General features: G+C 40.4%; 1 pseudogene; it reads right to left on the minus strand.

Annotated features, from left to right (window-relative positions):
• Positions 1 to 6415: 6415 nt before the first annotated feature.
• LOC138387145 (large ribosomal subunit protein eL33 pseudogene) lies at positions 6416 to 6754 on the minus strand (annotated as a pseudogene).
• Positions 6755 to 9760: the final 3006 nt, after the last annotated feature.

Here is a 9760-nt window from a genome sequence, read left to right on the forward strand (position 1 = left end):
TGAAATGGATATCAATAACTATTAACAGGCAAGGGAGAAAACAGCAACAAAATCAGATCTTTGTTTTCAGAATATTTTACATCAAAACATTTTGCTGGAAGTAAACTGGTTTTTAATCTCCAGACAAAAGACTCTCTAAATGACATTCAGGATATATTACAAATTTGAATCTAGAACAGATTTATGTTTGAAACAGGTCTCACACTGCTTCGATAAAGGAGGCACTACAGAACACAGTGTGGAGGGCGGCAATTATGTGATGACTTCTTAATACTCCAGGGGGTAAAGATCTTTCCCACATAAGCAAAAAAAGTAGTCTTTCTACAATGTCGACTCCTAAGAGCGATTCCCCGTCTTGGACTGCACTATAATTGTCGATTTCATACACTATTACTTCATAAAGAAATCCCAGAGAAAAAAATTTCTGGAGGCTTTTCCTGATTGCACAGCTAGGCTTTCTGCCGAGCTTGCACCGTTGGCAAAGAACAGCACGTCTGGATCCAGATAACCAAGGGGCTTCATAATTGCCTCCTCCACATACTTTGTGAGGCTCATCAGATTCACAACTATTCCTGTAACACGATCAATCTTTATAATTGTGTCCGTGGCCCTGTGGCTTGTTGCATTTTCCCAACAGGCGCAAGTCTTCTCGGTTGCTGGCAGGTTTGCCCTGGTGCCCTTCCCTCAGGCCCTGCTCCCCACAGCCACTCACACTGCAGTTACGCAAATGATGTTGACTAAAGTCCGGAAGGCTGTAAAATAGTGGTGTGCCAAGCACAGTAGATGAGGATTTAGAAAATGCTGACGTCCCTCATAAGAAATGTGTGTGACCCTACACTTTGGCCGTCGGTATTTTTGTGCTTCAGCTGGCCCCTGGATCAGATGCTTCTGTGGAAATGCAGCTAATTTTAAGATTTTCTTCCCCTCCTTCACTCCCCTTCACTGTAATGACATCTGTCACTCTTCCTTCCCCCTCTCTGTCCAAAAGCTGGAATCTGCCACCACCCATTCCCCTTGGTTTCACAATCTCCGTCGTTTTTCTCCAATGACCCCTTCAGCTCAAAAAGCTGAACTTCAATTCAGGTATTACCCTTCAACTCCATGAGCAAGACCACTGCCCTTTTTATTTCTGCTACAATTTTATGCTGGTAACACTTTGCATACATATTTGCAATGTCAATGAATTTATTTTATAGAACGTGGTCCCTGGAGTCAGATAAACTCCCCACTTATTGGTCTGTTATTTCGGCCGGTCATTTGTTGCCTTGATTTACCAATTTTATAGCATTGTATTAGTTTATTTCAAAAGATTTTATTTCATGAAATGCTAGCGCTTTTCCTATTTTTTAAAAAATTACAAATCTATGGATTTAGGCTCAGTTATTTTTTAAAAAAAAATCAGTACTTGTCTAAGTATTTGACAGTTTTTCTTTCCTTACATACATCAGAAATATGTTAAGAACTTAGCTAAGAAGATACCAATATTTTTGTCACTTTCTGTCATTTTGTGTATTTATTTTATGTTAAAACCTCTACTGTTGTACAGCAAAGAGTTGGTTCCTTGGGAGGAAAACAAAAAACAACCTTAAGAACTTACTAGGTTAAAGCTTAGCATCTTAGATCTGTGGCTCACCTTACTGTTTTAAAGATATTTTCATAAGTTGGTAAAAAGCCCTAAAATCCTAGGAAGAGAAACAAATTGAGAATTACAAGTCAGATCACTGAAATGGAGTCAACTGACAGTTTGTGTGCCCTGCTTTACCAGCAGTGAGTGGGAACAGTTCCTGTGTGGAGAGGGCAGATTCTAGGCACTTCAAAGAAATCGGAAGGAGGGCAGAGTATCCCCTGAACTGAGACTAGCCAGCACCTCGCTGGGCTCCACACAGGAGGGGCTTGAAGTCTGAGAGGTGACCAGATTCCACAGGAGACCACAGAGAGGACACAGAGGACTCACAGTGGCTGCCAGTGCTGCGCCTGGCTGCTTTCCTCCGGATATAAATGTGACCAATTTTAGTTGTACAGGTGTTAAATCACACTCCAGCACCTATTTTCCTTGTGATGAGTTCCTTTAGATTGTGGGTCAAACGTCGTCTCAGGGGACACTGGCCCAAGGAGGTGTTGGAGGGATGAACTGACTTGACTTTGCAACCATGAAAACTCATCCAACAGAGATACTAACAATGCAAACTTCCTACTAACCTTCTAGTCAGAAAGTGTCCAACACTGTATTTATTTGGGGACAAAAATATGTATTTAGAAGATTTTTCACAAAAGAGCAGTGATGGGAGGAAACGTTGCATCTGGGCCTGGCTAGTAAGATTTTGCCTTCACAGTCTTGCTTTGGGCTACCCAGGCCGCGTGCAGCTGCAGGGGTCACAGTCCCCAGCTCAGGGCAACCCAGGAAACTGCTCTCCTGAGGGCAGGTGGTCCTGTCCCCTCCAGGCCCTCTGCTGTCCAGAAGAAGACACAGCATCGCATGCGGCGGGAGGCGTTGCCTTTAGTAATCAACTCTGCTTCATAGGCTCCATAGGAACGTTTCTCACTGCCGCCTTTTAGGATCTCAAGATAGAAGTAGACAACAAATGTTGAAATCATCCCACTAGGATAACAAAGCGCATGGCTTTTTGTCCCTAGAAATATTTGTATTAGTTTACTAGAGCTGCCATAACAAAATACCATACTCTGAGGGGCTTAAACAACATAAACTTATTTCCCCACAGTTCTGCAGGCTGGAAGTCCGAGGTCAAGGCGTCAGCACACTTGACTCGCAGATGGCCACCTTCTTGCTGTGTCCTCACACGATTGTCCCTTGGTTTGCGTGTGTCTGTTTCTAAATCTCCCTGTTTTATAAGGAAATCAGTCACATAACCTCGCTTCACCGTAATTATTTCTGTGTAGGCCCTGAGGCATTCTGAGGAGCGGGGGTTTAGGGCTTCAGCATATGAAATTTGAAGGGACACAATTTGGCCCACAACAATTGTCCACCTGAGTTTTATAATGAACTGAGTGTGTCAAAAAGACTTGGCTTGAGGCCACAATGACCTCGGAATGAAGCAATCACAGCTGGTGGCTGTTTCCTATGAAGGCACACAGCCCCTGCAGGCCTGGTAAGGTGCAGAGACTGCGCCTCACAGAGTTGACTCATCTCATAGAATCCTGGAATTTAAGATCACTTCTCCCTGCATGAAGGAGTCTTGAATGGAGACTTTAATATTCATCTCCATCCCAGTGTAACAAAGTTTTACTACTTTTTTCATGATACAACAAATGTCTCATCAGAAAATGACTTACAATGAGAATTATTATATTAAAGCAAACTTGCTTATTTAAAACTAACATAATCTGAAAATTTTCTACAGTGCAAAAAGTAAATACATCCTCATATATTTATTCATTCTCTTTACTCTGCTATGAATCTCTCTTTTTTGGGACCTTTGTCCAGTTTCCAGGCCATGCTCATTTGGCGATGCCGTGCAGTGGTTTTGTAGAGCCGTATCTCTCAAACTGCGCAACCACGAGTACTGTTTTGTCAGATTCTGTAGTCAAAGAAGTTTGGGAAACTGGGTTAAGCACAGCAAGAAGTTTGAACTTTATTCATTTTTCTTAGGTGAAACATGTCAGAGGCGTTATGATGCTCAAGAGGGACATGTGTCATAATTGGACTCCCAATACTTGCCTTTGCTTTTGTTATTTTTCTTTGTGTGTGTGGGGGGGGGGGCGGGCGGGGAGAATCCCCAAAACTTTGGAAAACACTTTTCTAAGAGAGACTTTAAAAGTTTATTAAGCATGATGACAAATACTAAAAATATACACACTAAATATAAACACAATAAATACTAAAGAAATAGCTTTTAGTCAACATTATTAAGGGAGATCTAATGGTTTTGGTGGCATAAAATGTAAGCCTGATTGTGCCAACACCTCTTCAAATCATCTGGTGATTTGCCATCTACTTATGAATCTGAAGTTCTTATCTGTGCCTCAAATCCCGTGTGATCTGTGTCCCGCCACCCCTGTTTCTTTGGGCCTTACTCCTACCATTTTCCCCCTGGCTTGCTGCAATCCAGCCAAACTTGCTTTTCCTCCTAGCTTTTATCCAAACACTATAGATATATAAGGAACCCTTACAACTTAAAGAAAATATCATTAAGATTGGGGAAAATATGTAATAAGACACTTCACCAAAGATACAGGAACAATCATTAAGCACATGAAAAGACGCTCAGCATTATTAGTCATCAAAAAATTAAAAATTAAAACCACAATGAGAATAACTTCAAACTCACTAGAATGACTAAAATTAAAAAGATCGATAGCACCAAATGTAGGTAAGGATGTGAAATTCTCATACATTGCTTATACTAGAATTCTCATATATTGCTGATAAAAAAGTAAAATGATACACTGCTTTGGAAAACAGTTTGGCATTGATTTAGCATATGATCCCCAAATCTCACTTGTAGGCAGTTACTCAGGAAAAGCAAAAACATATACTCACACAAAACTTTTACACGGATGTTTGTGGCAACAACTCTATTCATGGTTATCCCAAAGTGGAAACAACCCAAACGTCCATCAACAAGTGATGATACATTTTAGTATACTCATACTACTACCTAGCTATAAAAGGAATACTACTGAGCAAAAAAGAAGGTGAAGGAGTAATGTGTACAACATAGATGAATCTAAAAAGTCTTGCTGAATGAAAAAAAAACAACTACCAAGTATACACTGTAAGATTCTGTTCACATAAAATGTGAAAACAGGAAAACTATAGTCATTGAAAGAGAATCACTGGTTGCAGGGAGGTGGGGATTGGCCACAAAAGGGCCTGAGGAAACTTTTCCGGGTAATGGAAATGTTCTATATCTTGATTGAGATAGTGACACACAACTGTATGTACACATTGGTCAAAATTCATATAACTGTGCTATACACTTAACATGAGTGCCTGTATGTAAATTGTATCTCAGTAGTTGATTTTAAAAGATATATATATAAATATTACATCGTTTGTGTGTTTACATATGTTACGTACACATACTGACAATAGAATGAAATGTATCCTTGGGGTTAAACTGCCACTTAGCAGACGTGCAGAATGCTAAGGATCCACATCATTTTTCTTGTTTTGCCTTTCTCTCACTTTTTCTGCAAGCACCATTTTGAAGACAGCCTCGTCAACATTATTGATTAGATTTGTGATAATTTGAAAACACAGATTTTCTCGTTCAAAATAAAAACAAGGTCTGTCATCTCCTCTCAAGATCTTTTTATTTTTCTGCCAGTCTTCCCACTGATTGATCCGTTGAGTGATGCATTCATTAACTTTTTCACAGATCTTTTTTGTGCTTCTACTAGTTCTACCTTAGGGACATGACATGGCATTGAATTAGACACACGCCGTCCCTGCGTTCACAAAGCCCACAGCCTACCGTGGGGATCATCAGAATGCAGGTTCAGAAACACAAGTGGGAAGTAACTTTAATGTCTGATAGATCTGAAGTCAATAGGAAAGGTATTGAAATAGAGAAATAGGAAGGGGCCTCCTTTTAATAAAGAAATCAGAGGAGGTTTCCCTGGCAACTCTTTCGAGGGAAAAAGCTCTGTCCTCACTGACCCCAATAAAATGCTGAGGAGAGAATTTTCACTCAATAAATTACTTTAAAAAGTGACTTTTAAATAGTTATAAAGCATATTTACATCCATTAAAATATGAAAGGATATACATTTGGAGCACAAAAACTCAGTAAGTGATGGAAACAATGAGGAACATAAAACCAATTAGGAAAATTAAACATAAATGTTGGGCTGGACAGAGAATAAACTAAGAAAACAGTAACATGTTTAATAGCTAAATACTTTGGCACTTGAGCTTGAGATGGAAAAATAGATGAAAAGAGGAAGAAACAAGTGCTTTAACTAAGAATAATTATTTCTGAAAGACAGAAGGAAAAGGTGGCTCATTTCGCCCAACACTTGCCTTATTCAGTTGCAGCAAATGTCAGGTTTGTAACCAGACACTGCTGTAATCTATGAATTCTCAGAGTGCAAGGAGGAGTCCCCAGCCCCGGCTGGGTAGTACTTTATCACAGCCTGTCTCTCAGGTATCTGCCCAGATTCCTGGAGAATGCAGTTGGACTTGCAGCTCATATTTCATCTTCTGATATGATTTAAATAACACTGTTCTCCATTTTTAATTTACACCCTAAAACCTCCAAGCTTTAATTGTTTTACCGCTTAGTATATTTCATTATTTAACATCCATTTATTTTATGAGAAAAATTGTGCTTATTCCTCTGTCTCATCTTAATGTTTTCCTGATGGCTAGACTGGCACTTTATTTTTTATTTATTTATTTATTTATTTTTTACAAGAGGAAAAATCCGCTTTTATTTATTTACTTTTCATTAGTTTAAATCCTTGAGGGGTACAGCATCACACGGATTCTGTGTCCAAGGGCCTTAGCAGGAAGGTTGCTTCAGAATTTGGCACGAACCATGCCACTGTTTCCATGGGCCCCAGTTACCTTTCCCGGCAAGAGTCACTGTGTTGTTCTTTGCTTTGTGTCCCTAAGCACATCTCTTGCCCAAATAGAATTCAGTTTGGTCGCGGGCATAAACACCCTCAATTTTAATGAGAGCTGTGTGCTCTCTTTGGTTCCCGAGACCCCGCTTATAGCCCGCAAAAATGACCTTCGACCACAGCCTTCCAGACATATTTGCCTTTTAGAAGTCCTGTTCCCAGCAGACCTCCACAGGCATTCATTTTCATTGTTTTAAGAATCCAAACTGTATTTGTCTTTGTCTTCGGAAACAGCGCAGGTTTCAGGGGTCATTTGCCATAGCCCAGCCCGCTGTTCCCCCAGCCCTGGTGGCTGGAGGGAGGAGGCGGCAGGACCAGAAGCCCAGTCCCTGGAGGATGGCGCCCAGCAGGCGTCAGCTCTGTCTTCATCGCTTCTTTCCCACGTCTGGGTCCTTGACGATGGCTGGAGCCATCTTTGCTTGTCTCTGTGTTCACCCTGTGTGACCGTTTGGCCCAAGGGGTCTGCTGAACAAAGCGCAAATTCTGTTATGCCTTTTTCTTGGCAACTTTCCAAAAAAAGTTTATGAATAAAATGAAAATATGAGAAATATACAATCAAAATATATTTTGATTTCTCATTTTTAAAATATCTACCTCTATATTTTACTAGAACTCAATTCTTGGCCCCAGATGACAACTGATCTTCCAAAATTGTTTCCTAAGTAATTTCTAGTGAAGAACAGGAATTGATAGTAGGAAAATGTGTGCTCTCTTTGATTCTAACTGATGCTATTTGCTTCTGTGACTATGCTTGCTTTTAGTTGTTTGATAAATATAGTTAATCAGAATGAAAAACAGGGATAAGAGCAAAGGTAACTCCCTGATAGGCTAGGCTTCCTGGATGTGAGAAGCTAACAGCCTAGTTCTGCTTCTGTATATATGGCTTGCTGGCTTGGTGCTTAGCGTAAGTGGAGCCATGGCAGGCGTCACTAAAGTAAAGAAAAACAAAGCCCTGGGGAGGTAACCGCAAGTTACTTCCTGATAAAGGGCTGGACAGTCCAGGGGCCCTCCAACCAACTAAGTAGATAAGAAGAGCAAGACGTGATCAGTGCATGAACGGCTTGTGCAGGGCGTGTGTTCCCAGTATCGCTTGTAACCAAAAGCTAGAAGGTATGCAACAACAGCCCCCCTCCCCCGTCGGAGACCCTCCTCTTCCCCTGGATGACGTTAACTACAACTGGCGCCAGCACGAAAAGCCCGAAGCTTAGAGTCAACAAACCAGGAGCCAACGCGATCAGCCACTTCTAAAAAAGGACAAATAAACTAAAGGGGGATGAAGTGCAGACCAGTGTGTCGTGTGCAGACTAGTGTGTCGTGTGCAGACTAACGTGTCGTGTGAAAACTAGCATACAGAAAAGTACAAAAGCTTAACCTTTACCCCAGGGCGGGGTCCTAGTTCGTGGAGAGGCCACTGCGTTGGTGCTCTGGAATTTGGACCCTAGCTCGGGCTAGCCAATAAACTCCTTTGCCTTTTTGCAGCCTCAATGACTCTGCCTCTCTGTTCCTGGGGCCGAGGGGAACCGGATCTAACACTAGTACTTACTACTAGTTCATTACTTCCTTTGTATATATAACGTAGACAATATCCACAATATAGTCCTCAAAATCAAGTTAAACAATCCATGATATGTTCAAGTGCCCTGCAATAAATTGAGCTCTTATATCTCTGTTGACCAATAAAAGTAAGACATGTTTGCTAAAGATAAAAACAGTTATTCAAAATTAAGCCTTTTTAGTCTGACCATGAAAAACATTAATACAAACAAATCTATTATCATTAAATGTGAAAAGCTATAATATGCCCAGTTAATGGTTTTCAACCTCATGTCCCACAATCACCATGTAGAATCTAAACTTTTAAAATATAGAATTATCTTCTACTTCTCTTTTGTATACATATTATTACAAATGACAAGTATTCAAGTATTTTAAATGCTTGAAATTTTAAAAAACAACTAATTAGCTTACTTTATTTGATTCTCTTTTAACAAAAATTGGCTTTCATGTTCAGTTCAATTCAAAAATAAAATGAACAACACATATATCCCCATGGAAGAGAAATAAAGTATCTTTCCTGTCTAGAATATATCTGAATACATATGGCTTATGAGCCTTTGATAAATTTTGTCTGAATTCAAGACTAATGTGATGCTGAGTCACAGAAGGAATGATCCCAAGCTCTCTTAATTCTCCCTGAGTAGAAATGGCCCATTACTACTTTCAGCCTTGCCGCTGATACTTCTATAACCTTGAGCAAGATACTCAACCTCTCTGAGCCTATTTCCCCATCTGGAAATAGGCTAATAGAACCTACCTACCTCATAGGCTTGCTGAGAGATTTAAATAGGATAAAGAGGGCAAACCATTTTCGCAGTTTCTGGCACATGGGGGAGCTCAACAGATATCGCTTACTTTTTTCTTACTTTTCTACTCCTTTCAGCTCATTTCTACCAAAACTCCAAACTTTTTAAGACAGGCAACACCAATTCCCTTGTGTGTCCTGTCCAGCTCCAGGGACATATAGGCCCCACATACTCCATGGTGAATTGAACTGACAATGAAGGGTGTCTTAGTCCATTTGGGCTGTGAATACAAAATACCATGGCCTTGGTGGCTTATAAACAACAGAAATTTATTTCTTACAGTTCTGGAAGCTGGGAAGTCCAAGATCAAGGCACTGGTATATTCGGTGTCCGATGGGGGCCTGTTTTCTGGTTCATAGAATGCACCTTCCTGCTGTGTCTCTGTGTTGTGGTAAGGGCAAGCCAGCTCTCCGAGGCCTCTTTCATAAGGGCCTTAATCCTATTCCTGGAGGGCCCCACCCTCATGACCTAATCACTCCCCAAGGCCCCACCTTTTCATAATCCCATCACCTTGGAAACTAAGATTTCAACATATGAATTTGGGGAGGGATACAAACATTCAGTCCATTGCAAATGAACACCAAAATGATGTTACCATAGTTGTGGAATATGAAAGTGTACATGTATCATGGCATACCTAATAATTTCTCACATAGGTTGCTGAAAATTGAACACATAAAAGCTTTCATCTACATGCATTTTTAGCACCACCTTTTCTGGAAAAAATCCTATATTTTAATACTGGTTTAAGCGACTTATAGTACACTTAATATCCTTTAAATTCTTGTAGAACTCCAGAGTGGGAAGTGTGT

This window comes from Eulemur rufifrons, chromosome 7 (genome assembly GCF_041146395.1).
Source record: "Eulemur rufifrons isolate Redbay chromosome 7, OSU_ERuf_1, whole genome shotgun sequence".
In the NCBI taxonomy this organism is placed as follows: Eukaryota; Metazoa; Chordata; class Mammalia; order Primates; family Lemuridae; genus Eulemur; species Eulemur rufifrons.